This window comes from Neovison vison, chromosome 11 (genome assembly GCF_020171115.1).
Source record: "Neovison vison isolate M4711 chromosome 11, ASM_NN_V1, whole genome shotgun sequence".
In the NCBI taxonomy this organism is placed as follows: Eukaryota; Metazoa; Chordata; class Mammalia; order Carnivora; family Mustelidae; genus Neogale; species Neogale vison.
Genome location: NC_058101.1, coordinates 168,090,798 through 168,107,461, shown reverse-complemented (window position 1 = coordinate 168,107,461; position 16,664 = coordinate 168,090,798). Strand labels below are relative to the sequence as shown.

General features: G+C 36.2%; 1 non-coding gene across 1 annotated transcript; it reads right to left on the bottom strand.

The window, feature by feature from the left end:
• Positions 1-5,506: 5,506 nt before the first annotated feature.
• LOC122890672 lies at positions 5,507-5,620 on the bottom strand. The gene has a single exon (XR_006381122.1). It is a non-coding gene; the product is annotated as a U5 spliceosomal RNA (small nuclear RNA).
• Positions 5,621-16,664: the final 11,044 nt, after the last annotated feature.

Below are 16,664 nucleotides of genomic sequence, written 5' to 3'. Positions count from 1 at the left end.
TTTCGCAGCCAAAGCTTTTAACCTACCTACAATATATCTTTCTAAGAAGAAGGAGGAATGGGCTGGAACTCTAGAAATCAGCCCTAAATTTCAGGTTACAAACTGAATTCTAGAGTTTAGTCAAATCATTTCATCGGATTCCGTGTAACCTTTGGGATCGATGTGAGTTTCTCTGATGATTCCAGTTTCACTTTTCACTTAAAATGGGATTTGGTTTGCCTGTGTTTCCTCCTCCCTTGCCCAATTCAAATCTGTTGGTTTGAGTTTTCCTAAGGATTCTGTGTGAACTTGCTTCTTTTTGTTCCAAGGTCTTGAATCCTGATTTTCATGTAGAATGTGGTGTTTTCTTTTATGCTCACACAGCACCCTGCATATACATTCATTAAACGTGCATTGTTAACTAGTGATATTCTCCAAAGTCTCTGAACTTCCTTAAAGCAGAAATGGTATCTCATTTCCAATATATAAACTGAGAGCCTAGCCTGACATATACAAAGCATTTAGTAAGTGAATGCTAAGTAGAAGAAAGAAGAAATGAATGAGTGGACGTTCATTTACTCACTCATATAAGGAATTTGGCTTAGTTGAACATAGGATTCTTCTTAGGCCTAAACTCAATAATTTCTGCCTTTATTGATATATTAGAGCACTTTGTTGATCTTTTTTGACCTCAATCTCCATAACACATTTTTGTAGGTTTCCAACATTCCCAAACTGGCAGAGATTATGACTGCACCAAATCATGAGCTCTTTTCACTTGTCAGATTCTCTCTTGCAAATAATTTGTCCCTGTGACTGACATCTTCCCAAGAAAATGTTGGGCAAAGGATTGTATTACTTTCAGGTTTGACCATTAAGACATCCTGAAGAGCCTAATGGATCTTTCTGGCTCCCCAGTCATCCTGAAGCAGGGAATCATTGAGCCCTAGGGAACAATGGAGCAACAAAATGAAAGACTTTTAGCATCGGAAGCCATTGTTACATAAAAGTGACCCAGAAAAGCCACATGGCTTGTGTCAGGCTGTGTAAGCAAAAACTAAGGCTTTCTTATGTAAGCCAAGAGAATTTTTTTCTACTTTTTATGGAAGGTAGGATTAATTACTCCAATTCTAAAACAAACCAATATCTTCAATTACCAGACTAATTTGTTTTTCTCTTTCTCTCTCTTTTTCCATTTTGTTTGTTTTAGGCTAAAAAGAAGAGAATATGTAGAATTGATTCATGGTATCTTAATCCAAATTTTTCCTCTCAGACTTTCTTGGTCAGAGTTATAAATCTGTATAGTCTCAGACACATTAGAGCTGCTATTGATGGAAGAGTAAACACAAGAAAATTTCAAACTTTCAGTAGATCCTTTAATAATAAATTAAGGCCCAGCATATATACTAGTTATTTGCAGACATAACAAACAAGCAAAACAAACAAACAAACAAACAAAAAACAAACAAACAAAAAACAAACAAACAAAAAAGCATTTAGGATGTTTACGTCACAATGGGTGGTATATTAATGGATACCTAAACACATTTTTCCCCTCTACCTGCAGTAGAGGTTTTGCTTTATTTTGAATAGGTGATATGGGAATAGATGATGTAACACTGAGAAGAGAATATGGCACGCATGGGAAGGAAACCACACTATAAGGAAGTTGTGTCTAATTTATTATCTCAAGATCAAATATTCACCAAGGCTTGATATTTTATTTTCTTATAGTTTAAGATTTAACTTCCTAAACTCTAATAAGAAATCCCTCAAAGAGAAAGAGAAAAAGTGTATTCTTCATTATTATAATTCCCCCAAAGAGTCTTTAAACCAGGGTTAACTTAGGTGAATTATATATTTAAACCATTTGTTAAAATATTTAATGTTAACTCCTAAGTATCTAAAATATTACACTGAATTGGCTTTACAGGATGTTTCTTTTAACTATTCCTTTCAGATAGGATTATGATAAAAAGAAAAAGGTTATGTTATACTTATTTAATTTTTTAGCAAATTATCTCAGTAAGTAGTAATATCAACATCTAATTTCTGATCTCAAATTTCTTTATTCCCTTATCTGCCTCCCAATATTTCACAGGTCTCTTGATTTATCTATTAAAATGTATAGAGACAGACAAGAATGAAGAAAGAAATGAAAAAACATAGCGAGAGAAAGGGATAAAGAGAAAAGGAAGGGAGAAAAGGAAGGATGGACATATGGAGAAAAAAACTATCATTTTTATGATGTGTACAGAAGAGGTTGGGAAACAATTTTTTACTCAGAAAAAGCAAATAAGAGAGGAAACCCACAGGTTTAATACAGTGGTTAAAGTCGAAAATATGAAAAATCTTGGAATAAATTCAAAATGACAGAGAGCTGGACATCCATTGCATGGTGGATATTTTACCTTGGACTTAGAGAACACGGCATGAACGTGAACTGATTTGGTTACACATTTAAAACCTTAAATTCAAAAAAGGGATAGTAAGTGAAACACAGCTCATAAAGAAAAAAAACAAACAAACAAAACAAAACTTACATATTACTCTAAATAAGAAAGATAAAAACCAAAAGCAATACCATTTAATTTTGTGTTATTCATTAAAAAAAATTGCAAACACTGATCACATTATTCAGAGATATTTGGAAACCAGGAAAAATTAGATTTATAAACCTTGAAAACAATGAGTGGTTGTGAAATAGCCTGTCTCAAATAAGCCATTTAAGTAACTTCCCTAATTATTAAGACCTTCTTCTAATGGATAGTAGACCCAAGTGTCTGTGCTTAAATACTTCATTTTTTTTTCAAATCACTTTTAGTGGCATTTACTTATACTTTTAAAAAATCCAATTATCATTACTTAAGTCCACACAAATCTGCTAATTATTGGTAGAATTTGGACTGAAGCGCAGTTCTGAATCTCAATCTCAGCACCATCATTGCTATTTAAAACCTCTACTGCTCTGACCGTTGAGATAGATACCTTTCCTTTATGTCTCAGTATTAAACAGAAATGATCAATCTTTTGAGTTTCCTAACACCTAAAAGACATTTTTTAAAAATTCTGTTGTGGATCACCTGGGTGTCTCAGTCAGTTAAGTTTCTGCCTTCGGCTGAGGTCATGATCACAGGGTCCTGGGAATCAGCCCCATGGGAACCTGCTTCTCCCTCTTCCTAGGTTTCTCACCCTGTTTGTGCTGTGTGTGTGTGTATGTTCTCTCTCTGTTTCTCTCTCTCACACATAAATAAATAAATATATTTTTTTAAAAATTTAAAATCATGTTGTGGGGGTCCCCTGGGTGGCATAGTTGATTGAGTGTCCGACTTACTTTTAGCTCAGATTATGATCTCAGGATCATGAGACTGAGCCCCGAATCTGCACTCAATGCACCGTCTCCTTAAGATTCTTTCTCTCTGGGACACTTGAGTGGCTTAGCTGGTTAAGTGGCGGCCTTCGGCTCGGGTCATGATCCCAGCATTCTAGGACTGAGTTCCATATCGGGCTCCTTGCTCAGCAGGGAGCCTACTTCTCCCTCTGCATCTTCCTGCCTCTCTGCCTACTTGTGATCTCTCTCTCTCTCACATAAATATATATATATGTGATACATATATATATATATTTAATTTAAAATCATGTTGTGGGGGTCCTTGGATGGCACAGTTGATTGAGTATCCGACTCTTAGTTTTAGCTCCGGTCATGATCTCAGGGTCATGAGGCTGAGCCCCACATCTGCACTCAATGCAGAGTCTCCTTAAGATTCTTTCTCTCTCTACCCCTCCTAGTCACACACTCTCTCTTTCAAATAAATAAATCTTTAAAAAAAATACCATTATGGGCTGAATTTCATCTCCTCGATGCTTATGTGTTGAATGAAAGCCTAACATTTAGTACCTCAAAATGTAACTCTATTTGGAAATAAGGTCTTTACAGATATGATTATGTTAAAATTAAGTTGTGTTTTGCTTTGTTTTTACAGTGGGCCTTAATCCAATATGAGTGGTATCTGTATAAGAAGAAGTAATTCAGGTACATACACAGAGATACTAGACACGCACACAGGGATGACCATGTGAAGACATAGCAAGAAAGTAGCCATCTGCAAGCCAAGAAGGGAAGCCCCAGAAGAAACCGACTCTACCAATCTCCTGATCTTGGTCCTCCAGCCTCCAGAACTATGAAAAAAATAAATGTTTTGTTTTAAGTCCCCAGACTGTTGTTTTTAGTTCTGAGAGCCCAAGCAGACCCAGAGATTTCTCTCTGAATATTTGCTAGATATTGCAGAAAGAATGTGCACAATTTTGTATCACTTGCCTGGAAGGACTGATTTGAACATTTATGAGATAATGATTATTAAAAAATTAGGGAATATTTATGAGATAACAATTAATCCCCTTAAAAATCGGGGATTAATATTAAAATCATACTAATAGCTATCAACATATTTTAAATGTTCAAAATTTAATTGATACATTACACAGTTTTCAAAGTAACAGAGTATAGTAGATTAGAACACTCTTTAAAGATATTCACTGCTGGGGTGCCTGGGTGGCTCAGTGGGTTGAGCCGCTGCCTTCGGCTCAGGTCATGATCTCGGGGTCCTGGGATTGAGTCCCGCATAGGGCTCTCTGCTCGGCAGGGAGCCTGCTTCCTCCTCTCTCTCTGCCTTCCTCTCTGCCTGCTTGTGACCTCTCTCTTTCAAATAAATAAAAAAATCTAAAAAAAAAAAGATATTCACTGCTGCCTTAATAAAGTTTACATCCCTTCTGTGTTGTATTGGGTTGTCACCATGTCTTGTTTAGCCAGTGAGATACTAACAAATATGATGTAAATTAAGGTTTGAACTATGTTTGTGTAGTAGGGCATTTGTGAGTCTATCATGGCCCTGGGAGAATTTTCCTTTCAACTTGGGCCTTGGAATGTCCTCACATAAAGCAGACTTGAGGCCAATGCATATGGAGGAGCCAAGGCCAGTTCCCCTCCCAGTATAAATCAGTGCTCCCAGGTAAGTCTGGCCAAGATGACCTGATGCATGGGTGAACTGCAGATGCATGAGAGAAAACAAATGAAAGCTGTTTTAAGTCACTCAGTTTTGAGGAGATCTTCCATGTACTGTAATTGAGCCATAATTAACTGATGTGGAAAGCGCTGCAATAAAAATAAATAAATAAATAAATAAATAAAGTTGATTACAATGCAATCAATGTAAATTTTAAATAATATTCAATAGGAAATCAGTATTCTTGTTTAAAATTTAAAATATTATTATATATTTTCAATGTGAGAAATAGAATGTTAAAAATACAACACCTCTCGGGTATTTATCATGTTCTAGGCATAGTGATAACCTCTGATTATTTTATTTTCTCTCAGTAATGACACTAAGGTTAAGTATAATGATTACCATATTTTACAAATATTCAGTGATTTTTCACAGGATCATACTGCTAGGATGTTGTTGTACGACAGGAATTTAAACCCAGGTAATCAGTTTCTAATGCCTGGGCTCTTAACTTTTTTTTCAACCCTGGTAAAACAAGGCATCAAACAACTGACTTAACTCAGAGTTGTTCCTCTCCATGGAAATTTTTAGTGAAAGGTGAAAAACTTATATAAGTTGAAGAGAAAACAGAGCATATTGGGCTGTTAATTTTTATAGCATATCCAGATATCACAGATTCTCTATTTTTTAAGATGATTTTATCTATTGATTTGCCACTCTAACCTAAAATATTTTAATACAAAGAGGTCTTTCGCACACTATACATAGTAAAGATCATGTTTTCATTATATACCCTGTAAGAAGAATCTTACCTATTAAAAAAAAAACTTTTTTATGTTTAAGTATAATATATATATCAACATCTATATTAATTTAGGACTAAATAAGTGTGTGTGTATATATATGCATGTGTGGATGGATAGATGATAGATAGAAAGAGATTCATAGATTCTTATCATTAAACATGACTTCTTTCACTTTGCCATAATAGGAATCAGAACTGATGGGGAATTGCCAGGTTTCACAGCTACACTAAAGACAATTGGCCTACCAGAGTTTTGCTTTAATGCTAATATCAAGCTGATGTAAATTGAGTAAAATTATCACTTTTCTGTAACCTTGTATATATCTCACAGGTGATCTATTCAAGTTATTACTGGACAAAGAAAGTAAGAGGCATGCATGTTAATGGAAATTATCGGAGAACTGAAGTTATTTTCATTAAAAAATGGATAATTAAAGAACTTTGATAACATTTGAGAATGTTTTTGTAACTAGATCTAAGAATATCCAGAATCCTTTCAGGTCATTAGAAAGTGTTCTGGGAAGCTCTAAAATATATTGGTCCTTTTGGACTAGTCCTCTATAAATTCTCCTCAAGTCCCATCTCTACCCTTGCCATCTCCAAATGTCCAGATCCAGGTGAACAAATTGAGTTTGTAGAGAATTGTCAGAGTGTCTAGTGAACCAAGACATGTACAAAGATCTCAAAATATGAACGCGAGGAAGAAGTTCCTATATAGAATGCTAACCAAACATTAGCCAATTACAAGGCACGCCTGAAATTAAAGTCAATGCTAAAAGCAGCCAAATCAAATTAGTTTATCCTAACAGACCAGACGTATACATTCAAAGCAAAAGGGCTTCTTTTATTTTTATTGATCAGTAGTGTTCACCAGAATCTGAAATTCAATATTGACTTGGCCTGAATATTAACGTACCATCTAGTTGAATGATTTGAATGTTTCTCATTTCCCTCCATCATTTAACTCGCATTATACAAATCCATGTTATTCTCTATGATATTGCTCAAAGGGATATAATTTTTTACAGTTTTATTTTTCCAGCTAGGCAACATTGCAGCCTCTCAGCAGCTGTTGGTTTGTAGAAATATTTGGATAGACTAGATGGTTTTATGCTGTTTCCATATCTCCTTATGAAACATGGTCTAGTATCTCTTTAAATTAAAAGATTTTAGCCAAGGTTACTTGATTTCTAGTTAAGAGATATTCCATCCAAATACCAGGCCTCGTCATTTACTTTAATATTGGTCAGCTGGCTGTTTTCCCAGATCATTTAGAATCTTAGACTATTAAATTTAAAATACTATTGATTTTAAACTTCTATAGATCAGGTGACTTTTCAACTCTGTGAGTCTAAAACATTGTCAATACAACATAATGCGTATATTACTAAGGACCTGCTAAGCCTAAAAATAATATGCAACATTAAATAGGATTAATCAATATGACAATTGGTAAGGTTTTCTATTTGATTTTAATGGAGTAAATACCAAATGCTTTATATGGTATTTTAATCATGCAGTTATTCCAACATTACTGAACGATCTACCCTAAAAACATTTCTCATTTGATTCTCTTGGAATAATTACTTATTAAACCACTCAACACTATATATTTAGGATTGTGTAAAAGAAAAAGGGGTAACATTCATCTTTATTCCATATATAAAGGAAATAAGGTACTACTCAGATACTTGGAATTTCTCCAAAACACACAGCTCATCATTAGAGTCAGAAATAGTCAAAAAATATCTAAAAGGTGCATTTTCTGCTGATCATTGAACACGCTTTTAAACTGGCAGAAACTGCCTCTGTGAATCTTGAGTCAACAGCTCTAGCTGTGTGTCACAGAGTCCCAAAGGCCATTCTTCCTTTCTTTTCAGGTGAACTCTAGCATATCCCTGCATATTCATAGGCTTTAATGCACTTCTCATTCACTTTACCATTTTTGGTCTCTGGGAATTTTTTTTTAAATATATAAAAGGAACAGCGTGACCCCATCTTAAAAATTGAAATATTCGCTGATCTATGGTTATTCCTGTAATATCACAAGTGTTGGTGAATAATTCAAATTAAATAGTTTCCTATATATTCCATTTTAAAGGGACTTCATTTACTTTCTTTCAATGGTTTACTCCTGTGCTGTTCTCACCCTGCATTATTCATATGCAACCTCACAAATTGCTTTGTGTTTGAGCAGTTCTGATATAAATCATAAGGTTATTTTCTCTGGAGGACTTCAGCTTTAAGCTCTACAACTTGTTTTAAAACGAAAACTGTGTTCAATTAAGGTGATTTGTTTGCTTCAAAAAATTAACTATCTTATATTGCCATTTGCAATGAGAGAAGACTGAAGTTACATTCCTGGGTGCTGAATAATTTTAGAAGTAATTTACTTGCTCTCTCTGACTGTATCTTTGCATCTAGTTTACCCTGTCCGTTTATTTGTGGTTAGGTCATATTCTTCAGGATATATAGCTATCAAAAATTCCTTTCCCAACAGTTCTGCATTTTGACTTTTGACTAGTTTCTTTGTAAACAAACTAAAATAATGTGTTCTTCTCTGCTTTCAGGTCCTACACTGAAGGAGAGAAACAGGAAATTAATGGAAATGCAAGCAAACTGAGAAATTAGATTCAGTGTGGAGTGCTGTTTATAGCAGTATTTATTTTTATAAACAGTATTTTAAGAATGACATCACTGAACATGGTAGAGTAGGGAATTCGATCCATTCCTCCCCAAAAGTAACTAATAAGATGAAAGGAAACCTATGGAGTGGGATAAAATATTTACAAATCATATATCTAATAAGGTGTTAAATCCAAAACATATAGGCAACTCATACAACTTTATATCTCCCCCCACACTCCCCCCCCCAAAAAAAACTGACTAAAAAAATGGGCAGAGGACCTGAATACACATTTTTCCAAAAAAGACATATAAATGTCCAACACAATGGGTGAAAAAGTATTCAATATTATTAATGGAAAATAAAAGTCAAAATCACAATGAGATACCATTTAACACCTGTTAGAATGGTTATCATCCAAAAGACAAAATATATCAAGTATTAGCAAGGATGTGGAGAAAAGAGAACTCTTGAGCACCCTCGGTGAGGAAGCAAATTGGTTCAGGCCTCTGGGAAACAAAACAGAGATTCCTCAAAAAATTAAAAATCAGTAGCTGTACTTCTAGTGCAGATTGTTAGAATCAGAGAAAACAACATGGACCTTATTCTCAAAGAACTGCATTTATGGGTCTCCATATATCTGATACCTTTCTCAATGACCCGTACAAAGCATTTATTTCACCTAACTTGAAGCATTCCCTGGGCTAGGATGACTTCCCTAGTGGCTTTAGCCAGAAGCATTTAAACTAACAGATATTGGTTACAGCAGTCTGGAGCAAGGAATAATATTTGGAACAAGCTTGGGTTACACTTGAGATTCAATCTTAACTAATGAGCCAAAGAAGAAATCACAGGGGATATTAGAAAATACATTAACAAAACAGGAAACAGCATGTGTTGGAGAGGATGTGGAGAGAGGGGAACCCTCTTACACTGTTGGTGGGAATGCAAGTTGGCGCAGACTCTTTGGAGAACTGTGTGGAGATTCCTCAAGAAATTAAAACTAGAGCTTCCCTATGACCCTGCAATTGCACTCCTGGGTATTTACCCCAAAGACACAGATGTCGTGAAAAGAAGGGCCATCTGTACCCCAATGTTTATAGCAGCAATGGCCATGGTCGCCAAACTATGGAAAGAACCAAGATGCCCTTCAACGGATGAATGGATAAGGAAGATGTGGTCCATATACACTATGGAGTATTATGCCTCCATAAGAAAGGATGAATACCCAACTTTTGTAGCAACATGGATGGGACTGGAAGAGATTATGCTGAGTGAAAGAAGTCAAGCAGAGAGAGTCAATTATCATATGGTTTCACTTATTTGTGGAGCATAACAAATAGCATGGAGGACAAGGGGTGTTAGAGAGGAGTAGGGAATATGGGTAAATTGGAAGGGGAGGTGAACCATGAGAGACTATGGACTCTGAAAAACAATCTGAGGGGTTTGAAGTGGCGGGGGGGGTGGGAGCTTGGGGTACCGGGTGGTGGGTATTATAGAGGGCATGGATTGCATGGAGCACTGGGTGTGGTGAAAAAATAATGAATAATATTTTTCTAAAAATAAATAAATTGGAAAAAAAAGAAAATACATTAAGACAAATAAAAGCAAAACCACCACACACCTCAACTTTTTGGCATGCAGTGAAGGAAGTACTCACTTGGAAATGTAGAGCTATAAACATTTATACTGGGGAAGAAAAAAAAAAGGAGGAAAAAGAAAAAGATTTCTTCAAAAATTCAAAGAAAAGATTCTTCAAATCTACTGATTTGAAATCAGTAGCCTAATTGTATACTTTAAGGAACCAGAAAAAGAAAAGCAAGGTAAATCCAAAGTTAGCAAAAGAATGAAGTCTAACCCCACCTCACACCATATATAAAAATTATTAAAAATGGGTCCAAGACATAAATGTGAGAGCTAAAACTATAATACCTTAAGTTGAAAATATAGAAGTATATCTTCATGATCTAAAATTTAGTATTCTTATATGAGACCAAAAGCACAAGCAGAATAAGAAAAACAAACAAACAAAAAATAAACTAGACTTCATAAAAACTGAGAACAAAACTGCTCTTCAAATGACACTATTAAGAAAGTGAAAAGACAACCCAAAGAATGGGAGAAAATATTTAGCAAATTATAAAACTAATAAAGGTCTAATATCCAAAATATATAGAGAACTCTTACAACTACTCAGTAACAAAAACAAATGCCCAATATGGTAAATGACTTGAATAGACAGTACCTCAATAAGCACATGAAAGATATTCGGCATCCTTAGTCATTGTGGAAAAGCAAATCAAACTTCAATGTGATACGGTATCACAGTGTGTGTGTGTGTGTGTGTATTTTTTTTTAAAGATAAGTATTGGTCAGGATGTGAGAAATTGGAATGCTTTTACATCGCTATTGGGGAGGTAAAATGGTATGAATAGCCACTGTGGACAACAGTTTGGCAGTTTTTATTTTTTATTTAATTTTTTTTAAATATTTTATTTATTTATTTGGCAGACAGAGATCACAAGTAGGAAGAGAGGCAGGCAGAGAGAGAGAGGGGGGGAAGAAAGCACAATGCAGGGCTTGATCCAAGACTCTAAGATCATGACCTGAATGGAAGGCAGAGGCTTTAACACACTGAGCCACCCAGGCACCCCTGGAAGTTTTTTTTTTTTTTTCAAAGTTAAACACAGAATTACCATATGACCCAAAGATACCCCTCCTAAGTTTACATTCAAGGAATTGAAAAGAGGTATTTAAATATATATACACAAATGTTTACAGCAGCACTACTTATAATAGCCAAAATGTGGAAATAACCCAAATGTCAAAGAATGGATAAATAAAATGTTGATCTATACAATCGAATATTATTCAGTCATATAATGGAGCGACGTACAGATACATGCTACAATGTCAATGTACCTTGCAAATATTAAAGTTGGTGAAAGAAATCAGACCTAAAAATTTGCATTTTATACAGTTTCATTTATCTAAAATATCCAGAATAGGTAAATTGGTAGAAATAGAAAGCTGACTAGTGGTTGTCAGTGACTGGGGGGTGGGCTGGGGAGGAAGGGGGAATGGTAAGTTACTGTTTAATGAGTATGGGGTTTCCTTATGGGGTTATAAAAATATCCTGGAACTATAAAGGTGGTAGTTGCAAGCATCTTGAATGTATCAAACAACTCTGAATTAGGCACTCTAACATTCTTAATGGTTACCTTTATGTCGTATTAATTTTACTCAATGAAAGGTAAATAAATAAAAGTAGCATTTTATCTAAAATGTTAAACATTGGTCCAGGAAGATCTGGAACTAGTTCATCTTTGGACTGATTTCTGTGGGGAGTTAAGAGCTAAGAACCTTCAGTGTTCCCTGGAGGTTTCCTCTGTGAATTCAGAGACTAACACTTTCCTTATGTGGGAATCATTGGGAAACTTTTCACCTGAATTTGCTTCTATACCTGACACCTTACCCAATTCTCTGACCAAGGAGACTGCACCTCATAGAGAACTCATACTACCTAACTTAAAAAATATATATATATTTAATTTGTTTATTTGACAGAGAGAAATCACAAGTACACAGAGGCAGGTTTGAATATTTTCTGCTTTAGTTTTAAAGTCAGTCATTTTTCCAAAAAGATCTGCTCCCTTTCATTGGAGAATGTTATTAGAAATCAAGTTCTGGGCTCTAGGTGTGTTTGTTGCTCTTAGGGTTAATGTAGAGCATGAAATCAGCCATAAACCTGGCTTGTTAAAATGTAACATGGAAGCTGCTGGGGGCCAGGGAAGCTTTCAGAGAAGGGCAGATGCCTTTGGAAGGCCAAGGTCTGTATGACCAGGTTGCCATAGGAATGCCATGGGAAGTTGCCATCCCCAAAGCTTGCTTGCTTGCTTGCTTTCTTTCTTTCTTTCTTTCTTTCTTTCTTTCTTTCTTTTTTTTTCTTAAGATTTTACTTATTTATTTGACAGACAGAGATCACAAGTAGGCAGAGAGGCAGGCAAAGAGAGAGGATCAGGGGGAAGCAGGCTCCCCTCTGAGCAGAGAGCCCGATGCTGGGCTTGATCCCAGGACCCTGACATCATGACCCGAGCCGAAGGCAGGGGGGGCTTTAACCCACTGAGCCACCCAGGCGCCCCTCCCCAAAGCTTTCTTAGCCCAAACAGGAACCCTGTGATCTAAGAGATGTCTGCATTGTCCCCTAGGCTGTGTTTAGCAGAACTTATGGAACAAGCGGATTAGCATATTAGATCTTTCCTGTAAACAGATCCTCCCAATTTCAGTAAGACCCCTTGTCACACATCACTGCCTGAGAAACAGTGATAAAAAAAGACTTATCCTTCCCTATGACCCTGCAATTGCACTCCTGGGTATTTACCCCAAAGACACAGATGTCGTGAAAAGAAGGGCCATCTGTACCCCAATGTTTATAGCAGCAATGGCCACAGTCGCCAAACTATGGAAAGAACCAAGATGCCCTTCAACGGATGAATGGATAAGGAAGATGTGGTCCATATACACTATGGAGTATTATGCCTCCATCAGAAAGGATGAATACCCAACTTTTGTAGCAACATGGACGCGACTGGAAGAGATTATGCTGAGTGAAATAAGTCAAGCAGAGAGAGTCAATTATCATATGGTTTCACTTATTTGTGGAGCATAACAAATAGCATGGAGGACAAGGGGCATTAGAGAGGAGTAGGGAATATGGGTAAATTGGAAGGGGAGGTGAACCATGAGAGACTATGGACTCTGAAAAACAGTCTGAGGGGTTTGAAGTGACGGGGGGTGGGAGGTTGGGGTACCAGGTGGTGGGTATTATAGAGGGCACGGTTTGCATGGAGCACTGGGTGTGGTGAAAAAATAATGAATAATGTTTTTCTGAAAATAAATAAATTGGAAAAAAAAAAAAAAAAGACTTATCCTGAAGGACCATAAAAGCACCGGGCAAAGAACAACAAAGGGTTTTTGTCTCTGAGTGTTGACACCTTGCCTTCTTCTATCACAGCAACTTGTTTGGAGTAAATTTTCATCCTTTGGTACAGGGATTGCTGGCCATTCCCAGCATTTTGCTACTATAGTGTTGTTGCTTCCAGACCCTTCCAGGTGACAGAACAAGAAATGTATGTGCATATACTACCTTAGGTACATGCAAACATATATAAATATTTGTATATATAACCACCTGTATCTATATTAAATTAAACACAACTTCCTTCTGATACCTTCAACTCTCTTTCATAACACCATGGGCCATTCTAGCCTCCTTTCATTTCTTATCTATAAACTCTCACTCCAGTAGTGGGAAACCTGACTCTTACCATCTGCCATTCCTTTATTAATTGCTCAATTCAGTACACATGTACCCAGTACATGTGAATAGCAGCATCGGAACCAATGCATCATGAGAAATAGCTTCATCAAGTATAGACTTAAAAACTTCACTCATTTCTAAAGTTACCTAGTTTAGTACTTCTTTCCCCACCTTCTTCAGAGTGGCTCAACATTTAAAACAGATTGTTGCCCCTTTCTTCATTCCAAACAAGGTTACCACCAAATCCTAATTAACTTTTTAAATTTACTAAAGATTCACTCTTCATTTAAAAAAATAAAAGATTCATTCTTCATGCTCTAAAATTCTATAGTTTTTCACAAATACAATGTCACTGATTGACTACTGCAGTATCATTCAGAATAATTTTATTTCCCTAAAGGAGTTCCTGTGCTTCATGTACTTAACCCTTACCTATTATCTCCACTAGCAACCACTAACCTATTTATCATCTCTGTAGTATTGCCATTATTAGAATGTCAAATAAATTGGATCAAACAGTATATAGTTTTCAGACTGGTTCATTTAAACATATACATTTAAGATGCATCTGTGTCTTTGTAGCTTAATAGTACATTTCTTTTTGTTAAATAATAATATACCATTGCACAGATATATATATATACCACAGATGTTTTTATCCATTCACTTATTGAAGGGCTTATTGGCTGCTTCCAATTTAGGGTAACTATAAATAAAGATGATAATCACATTCCTGTGAAGATTTTCAAGTATACCTACATTTTCAGATGGTTTAAGTATACAGAAGAATAATTGGGGCCCCTGGGTGGCTCAGTGGGTTAAAGCCTGTGCCTCAGCTCACGTCATGATCCTAGGGTCCTGGGATTGATCCCCACGTCCGGCTCTCTGCTCCGTGGGGAGGCTGCTTCCACCCCTCTCTCTCTGCCTGCCTCTCTGCATACTTGTTATTTCTATCTGTCAAATAAACAAATAAAATCTTAAAAAAATAAAAATAAGGAATAATTACTTAGATGGTAAGACTGCTCAACTTTGTAATAAATTGTTAATGTCTTTCAAAATGGTTTTACCTTTTAGAATTACCATCAATGAACAAAAGCTTCTGTCACTCTGCATGCTCACCAGTGAGTGCTATCATCAGTTGTTCAATATTAGCCATTTTACCAGTATGTCATTTGTTTTAATTTGTGACTCTCTAATAATAAATAATGTTGGTTATCTTTTCATATGCTTATTTTCTAATCTGTTTATCTTCTTTAGTGATATGTCTGTTCAGACTTTTTACCCATTTTTTAAAGATTTTACTTACTTATTTGACAGAGAGAGAGAGAGAGATCACAAGCAGGCAGAGAGGCAGGCAGAAAGAGGTGGAAGTAGGCTCCCTGCTGAGCAGAGAGCCCGATATGGGGCTCAATCCCAGGACCCTGAGACTTTGACCTGAGCCAAAGGCAGAGGTTTAACCCACTGAGCCACCCAGGTGCCCGACTCACTTTTTAATTTTACTGTTTGTTTTGTATTGTTGAGTAGTTAAAAACTCCTTGTGTATTATGAATATAAGTGTTATCTGTGTGCTTTTCAAATATTTTTCTCCCATTCTATAGCTCATCTTTTCCTTCTCTAAACCACATATTTAACATGGAAGGTTTAAATCCTAACAAGTACTTTTTTTTTTTTTTTATAGTGCCTTTGTGTTACAACTAAAAGTACATTGCAAAACATAAAGATACTTACAGATGAAGATAAAAATTATAATATATTTCTTATCAGAAATTATGCAAGCAACGGTGGCCTGGGTGGCTCAGTGGGTTGAAGACTACCTTCAGCTTTGGTCATGGTCCCGGGGTCCTGGGATCGAGCCCCGCACTGGGCTCTCTGCTCAGCAGGGAGCCTGCTTCCTTTCCTCTCTCTGCCTGCCTCTCTGCCTACTTGTGATCTCTGTCTGTCAAATAAATAAATAAAACCTTAAAAAAAGAAATTATGCAAGCAAGAAGAAAGTGGAGTGAAATATTAAAAATGTTGAAAAAACCTAGTGACTCAGAATCCTTTTACAATGGGATTTTTCTTGAACACTGAAGGAGAGATACTTCTTGGAAAAATACTTAGAGGGGTGCCTGGGTGGCTCAGTGGGTTAAAGCCTCTGCCTTCAGCTCAGGTCATGATCCCAGGGTCCTGGGATGGAGCCCCACATCAGCCTCTCTTCTCAGCAGGGAGCCTGCTTCCTCCTCTCTCTGCCTGCCTCTCTGCCTACTTCTGATCTCTCTCGGTGTCAAATAAATAAAATCTTAAAAAAAATACTTAGAGAAATAAAAGCTGAGGTGTGCTCACCAGCAGATCTTTCCTGCAATCAATGATAAAAGATGTTTCAAAAGAAGAAACAAATTAAATTAATCAGAAATCTTATTTACTTTAAGAAAGGAATAGTATTAGAGAATAAACAATTGAATATAAGATACAGTCTATTTTGTCTATTGTTAATTGACCTAAATATAATGGTTTGGGACACCTGGGTGGCTCAGTTGGTTAAGCATCTGCCTTCAGCTCAGGTCATGATCCCAGGGTCCTGGGATTGAGTCCTGCAACAGGCTCCTTGCTGAGCAGGGTACCCCAATTCTCCCTCTGCCTGCTGTTCCCCTTGCTTGTGCGCGCTCTCTCTCTCCCTCTCTGTGACAAATAAATAAGATCTTTTAAAAATTAATAAAATTCAGTGGTTTATTTAAAGTAATAATAACAGCAATGTGCTAGGTTATTATAGCATACGGACAAGTGAAATAAATGATAGACATGTCATAATGGATGTGAGGGAGGAACTGGGAATGCTTTGTTAAGTTACCTACACTCTTAACACCCTTAAGTTAAGGGAATGCTTGTTGAGTATAAGTTACGTACCCTCAAGTAAAGCAGTATAGGGTTATTTGAAGATAAATTTAGATT